This window comes from Bolinopsis microptera, chromosome 7, assembly GCF_026151205.1.
Source record: "Bolinopsis microptera isolate Bmic1 chromosome 7, MBARI_Bmic_1.0, whole genome shotgun sequence".
In the NCBI taxonomy this organism is placed as follows: Eukaryota; Metazoa; Ctenophora; class Tentaculata; order Lobata; family Bolinopsidae; genus Bolinopsis; species Bolinopsis microptera.
In genome coordinates this window covers 13,267,109-13,280,854 of record NC_087078.1, presented here as the reverse complement: position 1 = coordinate 13,280,854, position 13,746 = coordinate 13,267,109, and the positions used below count along the sequence as shown (strand labels likewise).

The 13,746-nt window shown below is 36.2% G+C and overlaps 1 protein-coding gene and 1 long non-coding RNA gene across 3 annotated transcripts in view; one reads left to right on the top strand and one right to left on the bottom strand.

The window, feature by feature from the left end:
- Positions 1–9,335, bottom strand: part of LOC134819047 (protein TIS11-like) — a 77,401-nt gene extending 68,066 nt beyond the window's left edge. Inside the window, exon 1 of the mRNA XM_063828810.1 lies at positions 9,317–9,335. The gene's annotated coding sequence lies outside the window, so the exon portion shown is untranslated. The remainder of the gene's footprint in view (positions 1–9,316) is intronic.
- LOC134819049 (uncharacterized) overlaps positions 1–13,746 on the top strand; it is a 30,174-nt gene that overhangs the window by 12,874 nt on the left and 3,554 nt on the right. The gene's annotated exons all lie outside the window — the stretch shown is intronic.

Genomic DNA, 13,746 nt, shown 5'->3' with positions numbered 1-13,746 from the left:
TGGGTAAGGATTCAATAGGTAGTTATTGCAAACAAGGCACCAAGTGCCACGTCTTATGATTTCTAGAAATCAGAAACAAAAATAAACCTAAACAAAATGCTGGCAGGATAAGCAAAGACTTTAAAAGAATAAGAGACAACCAAATGCTTCAACCTGGTTGCTCTACAATCGCCATTCTTTTTTTGAAGAAATTTTAAGGGCTAAAGGCCTGAGGGGAAGGCCACTAGGTGTTTTTTAGATTTTAATAAAAACCTTTACATGAAAAAAAAAGGTTTGCTTAAAAAGACCCCATGACTTTTTTTGAAGCCTACGGCAGACACGGGGCTCAACGACACGGAGAAATGGGGGGGACTTTGGGGATAGAGTTTTATGGGGGCGCGCATCAATACTCGGACGCTGAAGGTCAAGTTATAAAATACTTAAAACAAAGGTATACCAGAATAGAGGTTTTACAGGGCTTCGAAGCCGGTGGATCAGGATTTGGGGGTACCAAAAAAACACCCTCATACTTTTTCCTCGTCGTGATTGACATATCATGACATGGGTATAGATATGACCAACTCGGTTCACTCTTAAGCCTGCACAGGGGGTAAAAATTTTGTGCTGAAAATACGCATATGCAAATTTTAGATGAGGGGGGCCCCCTTTCCCGATATAAATGAAGGGGGGAAAACACTCCTGGACAGGCATAGGAACAGCAAAAAATTGGGGGTTTGTCTTGAACAAACCAAAACAAACTCATACCAAAAAACACAGAGGAAAGTAGACTTTAAAGCGTTCTGGGAAAACCCCTGGGGAAAACGACCTTGGGGGCATAGAATCAACAACGAGAGAGACTTTGAGAGACTTTCAAGAGAACCCTATGAAGATCCAAAGCGAATGCAAATGTTTGCCAATACCTCACCTTGACTAGTTGCAAGTGGGTACTTAAGAACCTAACCATGGTGGGGCCCTGAAGGGGGGGGGAAAAAAGCATAACTTTTTGAAAACCCAAGGGGTGATACGTTTGAGAACACTGGAAAATCACGGCTTAGGAGTAAAAATCAACGAGACAGTGCATCAAACCGGGGCGCTGAAGCCTAAATTAAGAGAAAAAATTTTTAAAAATTCACAATCTAAATTTTTAAAATTAAAATTTCTTTAATACTACGAAACACTTTATATCGTCTTTCCCCCATTTTATCGAAAAAATAAAAAGCAGAAACCAAAAAAAAGGCTAAAAAACCCAAAATATAATTCATGAAAATAAATAAAATTTTCATTGGCGCCGATTTCCCAAAAATTTTTGTTAAAGATGCGTTGCAAAACGCGGCGGGGGCAAAAAATTTCATTGAAATTTTTTGTTGTTCAAAACATATTCAAAAAAATAATCGAAAAAAAAATTAAAATGTAAAAAAAGAATAATCTCAAAATAAAAACTAAAAGAACAAAAAGAGGGGTCGCGCAAAAATTATTCTATTTTGACAAATTTCCCCCCGATTTTAAAAAACCATTTAAAAAATGAAAACAAAATACGCAAACCATTAAAATCTTATCCATAAATTTTTTAATTGTAAATCCCCTCAATTTTGCAAAAATAATTTATATACAAAAAAAAAAGAATTTAAAAATTTATGACAATAAATTTAGGGGTTTTTTAATTTGTTAATTATACATATGTATAAACAGGTTCCGTTCAAAACCCGGAAATTGTTAAAATAATAGATTTTTGGGGGCTCCTCGTTTTTGCTCTGTTTAGTGTTATATTTTGAGATTATTCTTTTTATACACTATTAGAACTATATATTACAGATTATTTTATGAATATTTTTGAACAACAAACAATTTCAAATGATAATTTTTTCCGCGCCGCGCATTTTGTCAACGCATCATTAACAAAAATCCTTTGGAATCGAGCGCCAATGCAAATTTAGTAATTTTCATGAAAAATATCTTGGAGTTATTTTAGTCCTTTTGTAGGTTCTGCATTTTATTTATTTCTGATAAACTGGCTGGAAGACGACTATCAAGCTGATTATCAGTAGCTATTAGAGGCAATTTTAAATAATAATGATGATTGTGAACTTTTAAACTTCTCTTAATTTAGGCTTCAGCGTTCGAGTATTGATGCACTGTCTCGATAGATTTCTATCCTCCATAAGTCCCGTGTTTTCTCCAGTGTTACTCAAACCTGTATCAGCCCTTAGGCTATCAACATAAGTATGGACTGTTCTTCCCCTGCTCAGCACACCATGGTTAGGTTCATTAAGTACCCCACACTTAGCAACTAGTTCAAGGTGGCAGTTTATATGGCAAAGCTAGTTGCATCCTACGCTCTTGGATCTTCATAGTTGCTCTTGAAAAGTCTCTCTAAAGTCTCTCTCAGTTGTTGATATCTATGCCCCCAAGGTACGTTTTCCAGCTGGTTTCCAGAACAGCTTTAAAGTCTACTCTCCTCTGTAGTGTTTAGAGTCATGAGATTTGTTTTAGAGTTGTTCAAGACTAACCCACACTTTTTGCTGCTTCCCTATAATTAAAACAAAAGTTAATAAACAAAAGTTAAATATCTTACCAATTATTCAATCAATACATATCATAAATTCTAATATTGGAAACACAATGCAGAATGGATGTCTTAAACTATAATTTGTTGTCACTAATAATCTATTTACTTTCAAAGTTGAAATTTAGTTAAGTATGAAATGCCACCACATCATAGTTAGGGTAAAATATAATTCTTAAAATTTTTAATTAAGAAGATTGCTCTATGACTTAAATTTAAAATTTAGCAAAAGATGTCTAATTTTTAAATAGTTGGTTACAGTTTATGACAGTACTGGCATGACCAATTTTATTGTGGCTGGTAAAAGGACCCAGTTGCTGTAAGGGCTTTACCGAACCCCTGGGGACCACAATGTGATAGGATCAGGCCTGATGTTTCTTGTAGAGCAAATTTATTTATTTCGGAGCTAGGGTTTTCGGGTTTATAGTTGGGGGGCATGTTTAAAAAGGGTCATTTACCTTGTTGCTATTATCCACCAAAGCTTTTTGATGGAGAAAAACATCCCCTTCACATTATATAACGTTTAACATAAATTTTTTTTCCACAAAAACTGTGGACAAAGGGTCAAGAATTAAAAATTTGTCTCTCATGATTTAAAAACGTTTTTTTTTTCCCAGCCTATACACAAAAAAACCCGTCGGGCCCACCGGGGGAAAACAGTCCAAAACAAAGAAACCCCAATTGTGCTCCTCATTCGCGACCGGTTATTTCTATAACTGCTAAATGCAGTTGAAAAATTTTCGGGGAATCATTCAAGTCGTTTGATAGTTTATGTGCAAAGTAAGTCCTGATAATCATTTTTTTTGGACCCCCGGGGGGCAAAATCGCCCCAAAGGCTAAGGAAAAACCTGCAGGTTTCCCAACAAGTGGGGAGAACACAAACGCCTACAACTCCCCCTGGGACGAGACGTCGTTGAGCCTCAAAATATATAGCATAAGTATTACCCAGTCACAAACACTATCCCAAAACATACAACGATACCAAACAATGTATAATGCCATTTACTTCTTTTAAAAAGAAAATATATCGGGCTATCAATTTAAAAAAAAATTAAAAGAATAAACCTGATAGGGAGAAGGAGAAGGGGTTTGGGAGGGGTAAGTAGAAAACCGGTCCTGTGCCGCGGATTTTAAAATTTGTTGTATGATGATTTTTCGTTTGTTGGGTTTTTTTGGTTTTTTTGATACCCTTTTCATGGTTTTTCAATAACCCTTTTTTCATTGATTTTTTACTTCAACAATTTCAATGAAAAAACATTTTGCACAAATTGAAACCAACCCAAAATTGCATCTATTTAGTTGTAGTTCTAAAAAAGTTTTTAAATTAAAGTTAATGAAAAAGATGGGAGTGGAAAGTTTTTCACTTGTTTGACTTACGGCAGTATTTCCAAAAATACTAGTTGAGTAAAAAAGAAAGGAGGTGGGGTGGGGGGGATAATATTTGTCTCGTTTTGGTGACCTTTTTGAATAAAAGAACATTGGATTGGTGATTGGAACTTTTTAAAATTTTAAAACATTTCCTAACAGTGCAAAATTATAGATTGTGGACTCAGGAATTATACTCGTTCAGATTGGTTTCTGGTTCTAGTTCAAAGAAACCCCCTTTGCCTAACAATCTGTTAAAACTTTAGGGTCTTATCCCTGTGATAGGCCCCCTTTGGCACATTTTTTTGAACTTATTAAAGTTTTGCACTTTTCCCCAAAAGGAATTCTAGTTTTCTTTTGGTTTTTAAATAGGCTTCTATTTTATTATTTGAACCCCCCTCCCCAAACAATATTCCAAACATAGGTTGTTTCAAAAAGGGTTTTGGTGGTAAGGTCCTTATATATTTTTTTTTGGACACAGGTCTTTTTCCACATATCTACCATCTCACATTTCAATTTAGGGTTTTTAAAAAAACGCTCTTAAGGGAGCATCCCAGTTCAGTTTTTGGCAATAATGACTCCAAGAAAACTTTTTTTCCTCCCCCTTTTTAATTATTATTTTTTAGTGTAGTTCTAATTCTTTGGTGTTTGAATCTGGTTCATTTCTACATTGGCTTAAAGTGGTTTAACAACATTTTTTATTTTTATAGCAGCAAGTTATCTTCATTAGATGAACAATTTAAGAATTTTTTAGTTTTGCGTAAAGGTTTTTTAACATTTACTCAACAAAATATGTTGGGGTCTCGGAAAAAAGTATAAACTACCTGGTCTGATACTCTATATATTTCATTTTAGATAATGAAAAGCAAGGGGAACCTAATACTGACCCCTGAGGAACACCAAATATTACAGACAGTTTTTCGGATTCTTCTCCAAGTACTGAAAACATATTGCTGTCTAATAGAAAGGTAACTGGCTATCAATTTATTTGCAGTCCCCTCGAATCCATAATCATTCAGTTTTTTAAGCAGTTTATCATGACGATTGTGTCAAAAGCTTTACTTAAATCAATGAAGATGCCTAGTACGTGATTTTTATCTCTTAAAGATTTTTCAATGTTAGTCGACAGAGAAGTTGAGTGCATGGCTTGTCGAGTGATTTTTTCTAAAGCCATATTGATTTTCATATAATAATCCTTGCGACTGAAAGAAACTGTAAAGCCTGGAGAATATGATTTTTTCAAGTATTTTACCGAATATCGCTAAGGTTGAGATAGGCCTGTAATTTTCAAGAAGCTCAGCATTTTCTTTCTTATTTATTGGACTTATTTTACCTACTTTAGGTCGTCTGGAAAAAATCCCTGTTGCATACATTCGTTGTACAATACCGATAGTAGTGGGCTAATTTTGCCTGATACTGCCTTTACTATATGTACTGGTATGTCGCTAGCCTTGCCATTCTTAAGTCCGATATGATCTTAGCCACCTCCTCAGGTGAGCAGGTCATGTAGATATATATTAGCTGTATTCGATTTAGGTAAGAAGTCACAGAAACTTGGAAGCTGATTTATTTGTATCTCTCCTAGTTCTGTGTAGGCTGCATTAAGGTTAGATGTAGGGATACAAAATACTTATTGAATTCATTAGCTATAACTCTGCGATCAGTTATCTTTTCATTGTCTATGGTAAATATAGGTCTGATATCACGTTTCTGTTTGCCACGAATTTTATTTATCAGTTCCCAGGTTTTCTTGGAATTTCCCTGAGTTTCAAGAAACTTGTCAGAATAATATTCAGATACAGCTTTTTTACGAACCTTTTTTAGAGCCTTTCTATATTCTTTGTAGTCATCATAACGGTTTCTTTTATTACAGCAGACTAGAACACACGCATGTGCCCCCTTTTGTGTCAGTTTCGCCTTGTTTACACTTAACTTTCCTGACTTTCGCCCAGTCATCATACAGCCCATGGCAGTGGTTTACTGAGGCTATAAATCCCGCCAGTAATCCATGGGTTGTTCTGCATAGTGCGCTTAGTGGTTTTGGGTACAGCTAGTTTACAGGTTTCGTCAATGCTGTTTTTAAAGATATCATGAAAGCTAGTAAAATCTATAATTGGTTCGTTGTCTAGTTTGTTACCCAAGACTTCAGCAAATTTATCAGTGTTTGATTTACAATAGTCATAGTATTGAGTGTGCTTGTGAATATTTTTGGTCTTGCTAATTTCCCAGTCAAATATTGTAAATATAGGGAGGTGATGAGATATGTGATCAGTTATGACTCCAGAGGCAGTAACAGAGTCTAGGTCATTTGTAATGATGTTGTCGATGCACGAGGCATTACATCCAGGCTTTTCATGAGTTGCTAATGATATCAATGGAAAGAAGCCTCTACTAAATAGGACATCTTCATACTGTGCAATAATGCTACTGTGGTTACTATGGAGATTAATGTTAAAAATCACCTGCAATGTGTGTATGTTTTGGTGCTTTATCAAGTATTGACGACAATTCTTGGAGAGCTTGCTCAGCATTGCCACTTGGAGGGCGCGTATATTAACTCCTATAGAAGTAGAGTTCCTAGACTACCTATAGTTACAAAGAGGGTTTCTAGATTTTCTGTTACTTGGGAAGGTTGTTATTTTGACAGCATGAAGGAGTTCAGGACATATAGAGCTACTCCTGAGCCTTTTACTTTCGAGTCGAAGTATCTTGATAGAAGCTCTCATAGCCTGTGAGTTCGTACAAGTTTTTCATTTCAGGGCCTACATTCGTTTCAGCAAGACCAATTACAGAGAATTTGTTAGTAAACCTAGCTATTTCAATTGCCAGCGAGTCAAAGTTTGATTTGTTGCCATCAAGATTTTGAAATATTAGTGAGTTTTTGCACTTGTAATTCGTTAGCAAAGGTGCGGTTTATGTCTTTTACAGAATATGAGTCACAGCTTTCAAGTACATCAGAGATTTTACGTATTACATCATCTGCATCAGTGTTGTCATCATTGGCATCATTCAGAAGCTTAAATGGGTTATAACGGTTTTACTGCTAGGTGGAGACACATTATTGCAGTACAAGTCAACTTTTTTATTTTGTTTGTCCACTGGTGTTTAAAGCATCTAGAGTGAATGGGACACAATTACAGTGGTAGCATTCAATTATAGATTGACCTAAGTAAATACTTTTTAAACAGTGGGCACAGACCTCTTTTTTAAGAACATTCATGTTGGAGGCTGATAGCCTTCAACACGAGGCTGTTCTCTGGCGGCATCAGAATAAAGTGTTGAACCAGCTTTACCGTCCCTCCTCCCCCTCTTCCTCCTATCAGTCCCTCCATGCATCCTAAACAAGGACAGTATTACGGATTAAAAGTAGCAAGTTTGGCCACTCCCTTCCAATTAAGGTGCAGGTAATCCGTTCGGCCATATCTGTCAAACTCCCTGGACAAGGTAGGCAAAGTAAGCCAGTGTTATTGTCAAGGAAGTCATCAACAGCCATCAACGAACTGGACACCAAAGTTTTTGGGGAGTAGCTCACGACGAATAAGTTCTATAAAGTAAAGAACTTTCCTATTTAAATCAGCATTTCGAGTTGGTAAAAGAGGACAAAGAAATACTTGGGCAGTTGGATTGGCCTCTTGAATTTGCTCAATCTTGAATTCTAGATGACTAAAATAGCAAAATTTCACGCTGAGATTTAACAGATGGTCTCTCTAACATCATTTATACCACACATAATAACAATGTTCTTGTATCCACATGCAAGATATGGGTTTATGTCATCTATTGTAGGAGTCCAAACATTCCGACCAGGCAGCCACTTACCAAAGCTCCTTTTGTGATCCTCTCCAAATTCATACCTGCTCCATTTGAATCAGAGAAGATACAAGTACTGGCACGATTCTTTCCATCTATTGATCTGAAGGTGAAACTATATCGTACTGCACCAGTGACTGACCCCCTTCTGGATAGAGTGCTTGTAGTGAGCCTGACTCCTTCTGGTCATCCTGTAAACTGATCTTGGAGTACACTTGTGCGTGTGAACTGGGTTGTTCATTTCAGTGAAGAGGACTTTGCATTCACCTCCAATGGAAAGAGTCAATATGCTAGACTCTGGATGTATCACCGGTTCATTGTCTGAATGTTCAGGCAGATAACCCTCGCCTTCTTCATAGCGGTTGATCAACACGCTATTCATTACAGGGTTTCCTTCTGCACAGAACTCCTCATTGATTTTCAGGACAAGTGCAGCAATTTTATCAGGGATCTCCACGGTTTTCTTATTCTCATCTCTGGATCCGCTATACTTGTACTTCTCTCCAAAAGAACATACTGAATGCCCATTCTCCTGACTGAACTGAAGAGATTCGCAGTATTGGAGAAGGTCTGATTCAACATCACTGTCGATGAATTCTTCCACGGTGTCTACCACAGGTTTTTCCTCATGTTTAAAGGTGGTCTTTGATAGAAGGTGCTTATCATTTAATGCAGAACCAGATGATGGCTGATCATGAGGAATTGTCGTCTGTTGGGAAGATAGTTGGTCTAGAGACTGCTTGATTTCCTTCAGTTCAAGAGAAATATGCGGTTCCTGCCGAGTATGTTCATCAAGCTGGTCTATGATATCATGTATCAATTTCTCAGTGTCAAGCTTGGGAGCAGTAGATGAGACAAGACCTTTGGTGGAAAGATCTGTGATTTGTTTCTGAAGGTCTTTAATAGCCTTTTTGACACCACTTACATCTTCACTTAGCTCTCCTTTACAATGGTCTTCTATGTTTTTGACTCGGTTTTGATGGTCTTTCAAACCATGTTCATTGGTTAGCAGGTGTTGCATGTGAAGGTCGAGGTTTTGGATCACCTGGATCGACTCTTTCATTTTATCAACATCAATTGTTGATAGTGATTTCGTCAAGGTTTCTATGTCCTTGAGATTCTGACAGGCAGAGTGCACCTCATAATCACTATTGGACTGTTGTAGACTCAAGGTGTTCCGACATTTGTAGCAGAAGTTGTCGTATGAGATATCTTTGATGGTGGTTGGTACGGGTGCAACGTAGCAAAATGGACATAACCACTTTTCCAGCTTCATTATTGACGGCTTCGTGATACCCTTTAGTCCCAGACAATCTGCATGCCAGTTCTGTTTGCATCCTGTGCATATTAGCTTGAAGCTTCCAGCATTCGATTGGCTGCATGGGCATTTATCAACATTATGATGCTCTTTTTTAGCGGTTGGCCCTGTTCCTGTCACAGAGCCACGTCTATTTCCAGTAGATGGTGTTTTTATACCTGTACCTGACATCGCACAGCCAAGCAAACACACAGCTAATAAAGACAGCACAGCAAACAAATCAAGCAACAAATAACTCACGTCTCCCCTTTGGGGGTACTAGTACATGCTATCCCTGAACTCAAATTATTTGTTATATAGCAGCGCTGAAAGTATTAAAACTGTCCAGGAGTAGTTTTGCCCCATTCAATTATATCAGTGATAAGGGCACCATCATCTGAGAATTTGACATATGCGATATTTTCAGCACAAATCCATCTACACCCTGTGCAGGCTTAAGAGTGAACCAGAGTCTGAGTCATCATCTATAGCCACTGTCATGATATAGTCAATCACGATGATGAACAAGTATGAGGTGTCTCTTTGCAGTACTCCCGAATCCTGATCCTACCAGGACCTCGAAGACCCCTGTAATACCATCTGCAGTTGTGATTACTTAAGCCACTGTGTTTGTGTAGATCAATCGCACTATGTATTCTGGTATCCATTTGCTTTAAGTAATCTTAATAAGCAAACCTTTATGTACACTGTCAAAGGCTTTATTAAAATCTATAAACATCATAGTGGCCTTCACACTCTTTAGACCCCTATATAATTCTTCACAGAACAAGAATGTGCGAAGTTGTAGAGCAACCAGGTCTGAAGCCATTTCTGTTGTCTCTTAGTTTTTCTTCAAGTCTTTGCTTCATCCTGCCTCAGCATTTTGATTAGAGTTTTACTTTTTGTTTCTGATTTCTAGAAAATCATAAGACGTGGCACTTGGTAGCACTCTGTTTGCAATAACTACCTACTAATGATATCCATTACCCATGACATGTATAGTTTCTTTTAGGGGTTATAGAGGTGTCAGGATTTTAGCATCCACAGCAATATATAGGTGATCTGGAACTCAATCTTATCAATACTCCTACATGATTTTATGAAGTGATTGTTGCAGTGAATGAATTTAATATATATTTGTGTTAAATTCCTATTTTGGACTCTTAAACTCTTTAATTTTATATGTTATTGGATTGAACCAAGTAACATGTTACTCTAGCGAGATCTCCATCCAAAAAGATTAGTCTGCGGGAGCTGTTTTATTACTTTACTTATACATCTTCGGAGGGTAGGTAACATTTCTATACATTTAAGCTCTTCCTATAGACCTGCCTCTTGATCTCTTCCTATTTTTGGGTTGTCATTCAAGTAGACAGTTGGGTAACCGATCTTCAGGCATTCTACTGACAAAGTCCAAAGCAATGCAGCTATTTTGTTGTAAGTATGTCAGTAAGGGAAGTTATTAATGCCCTTCTTAAAACATCCCTTGGACCAAGAGGAAGATTAAGTGAGTGTGTAATGTCACCAGACAGTAACCACCAACTCTATTCAAAGATTCAAGATCCCACTTGTCACAGAAAAATATTCGAAGAGATTCTTTCAGATATTATAGTATATAGTACATTAAAAATTCAAGGTGTTATATTATTATAACCTGATCTTGCCCTCCGGGGTCCCATCATAAGCACATTCAACTTAATCTTATTCTTTACCTAGATGTTACCTGTAAATCGCAGAACTGGTTGGACAATGGACATCAAGACTACTGTCACAGCCTGGTGACCTAGAGCTAAATGAGCTACTGTTTCCTGTGTAGACCTCCCAGATGCTGGACAGGCTAGGATGTTCCTCGCCTTGTGAGTAACTTCAAGATCAGGTGTTATGGATTTAATGAAATAAGGCCAGAGGGGGGCGGGGGGGGGGGGGGGGGAAGGATCAAAATTTTCGACCTAAATTTTATTCTCTAAACAAATTCACATTCATTATTCAATTGGTGTCTTAATTATGGATATACTGGACCTGATAATGTGATGTAAGATGACGTGATAATACAGAATAACATGAAAGCCTTCATTCAATTAACCTCATTTTCACGATAGGAGCATATAAACTTCCAAAATTAGGGGATGGGCAGGTCAAATCATAGTCCTAACTTCAGGATATATATAGGCATTCAATAACTATGATATATTGACTTGAAATTGAATATTATCACAGGGAAAATATAATGACAATTCTTGTTGACACTGAGCACTAAACTAATGACAGCTAAGTAAAGATTCAGTTCAAGCCATCTAAAGCGACTCATGAATATTGAATATGTACATTAGAACTTATTTTTATGAAGTTTGGGTTTTATGATTAAAGTTATTATATGCTACTTATATGAATGCTTTTTCAAAGAGATGCGTATTTATTCTCTTTTTAAACAAGACGATATCGGTTAATGTTCTCAATTGCTAAGGAAGCTGATTCCAAACAAAGGGTCCACAGTAACTAAAGCTTCTCTCAGTTTTACTATAATTTGAAACAGTAGGAACATTTAGGAGGAAATAGTCTTGTTCAGTCCGTAGTACACGTACAGGTTGACTCTTAATGTTGATGCATTTTGGTGATATAATTTGGAGCTACGTTGTTGACACATTTGAACACGGTATAGAGCAATCTTATACTCTATTTGTTGTCTTATTGGAAGAAAATGGGCTTTTTTCAGGAATGGAGTGACACTGTGAGCACAATGTTATGTTATGATTACCCTTGTCAGTTTTAGTTTACAATGATATTTCAATTCCTTGTTTCTGTTGTAAAAGAAAGCACACAAATGACCTTACTTGAATATTCCAGCTGACACTGTTCTTAACGTATATAATAATCAGTTCTGCTAGGATACAACCAGATTAGTTTTCCTATTTTAAAAAATCATATAGTTAATCCATAGAGTTGTGTCAAATGATATTGAATCTCCGAAAAAGAGTGACAGAGGTTAAGCTCGTTAGGTTTTGGTCATTAAATGTTTAGGCAGTAATTTTTGATTAATTGTTCTAATTCTCGTTGCAGTGCCCTCGAATCATTGATAAACAACGTAAACTCAATTTACATAAACCAATATTTTCTGGTGTTACTATATCCGCCGAAATTCCCTTTCCTCAGGAACGAAAAATCTATTATACCATAAATTAAGTCAAACAATTGCCTAAAATTGTTGTAAACTAAATTTCATGGGAGGACTTATTTTAAAGGAGACTAAGATTTCAGCAGAGCATATACATGATATATGATTTAACGAATTTAAGTATCGTTAAATTTATACAAGTCGCTACTGCGTGTTATAGGTAAATGTATGTGATGCTATGTAATTGATGTATGTAATGTTGACTCGTCTTTAAATAATTTCCCAGATCGAAAATATTTTAGTCAAAAAAAGCTAGCTGAATAAATTAAAAAAAATTAAATGATATGGAAAAATGGTCTTAAAAATACCTTAATTCCCAAAAATTTGGGCGACAAAAAATTTGAGCGGGCCTCTCGCCCAAATTTTTTGCAGACCAAATTAATTGCATAAATCTTTTCCGTCTGCTAAATTTTTTGCTAACCAAACTTTTGGCATTTGGCCTGTGGCCCTGAAATCTATAGAAAGATGGCTTTTTCTTCATATCCAAGTAAAGTGAAATAATATTTGAAATTTTAGTTTTCTAATCTGTCATTCATGGCTTGACCAAGTAAAAAGGCTTATATTTTAAATGAATAGAAATAACTGGAATAACAAAAAATTGAAAGGAAAATGACTGGAATAATAAGGAATAATAATGAACTAAGGCAAATATCTAACTGAAATTTTAGTGGAAAATCGTTCATTTTTCGAAGAATTTGTGCCCAAATTTTCGGTCGCCCAAATGAGTTCAAATTTTCTGCCCAAATTTTTGGGGCTCAAATAAATTGTGCTCAATATAATGGCACACAAATTTTTGGGAACTAAGGTACGACTAATATTGTTGTTGACTTGAAATTAACAAAATTTGTGACTTATATTATGGTAACCATAATATTTATGGGAACCAAAGTTATTGTGAACCAAATTTTTTCAGGCATGGTGGGCTGAACATGGAGCTACCGAAAGCTGCGAATCATTTAGAAATAAACTCAAATGCAGCAGACAGACAGAAGCATTAGTTTGAGTTAAGTTGTAAAGCTTCTTTAAACTTTTTCATCACAAAGAGAAATTTGTGTTAAATAGTAGTGGTAAATTTAAAGGGCGTGTTGGTAGACCTAATACAAACTTATATCAAATATGCTTGTTGATGACCTTAAATATAGAAACTTAGAACTTAGAAATTTGAGTGATTTAAATGAAATAAGGGATATTGCTAGCTGTAGGAAGTGTTGGAAACTGTTGTACTAGGCACAGATTACGTAGTTAAGATGTTTTCTTAATGGAGTTCTATTAACTATGTATGATCCTGTTTTATAATAAGATTATTTGTATAGAGTCGTATATAATAATGTTTCTTCTTAGACTGCCAGAGAGCACAGAAGATGGCTACTAGACAGCTAAAATCGATACTTTACGAGCCACCAGGGGATGCCTTTTTTCGATGGATAAAGTAAGTGCACCGACTTTTGACGCTTAAAAAAGTAAAAAGGACTTTTCACAGAGATATTTTGGTACCATCTTATGATGGCCTCTCATATGTATCTTTCGCCTTTCGGATCAATTTATTCCGGTCAACAAAGT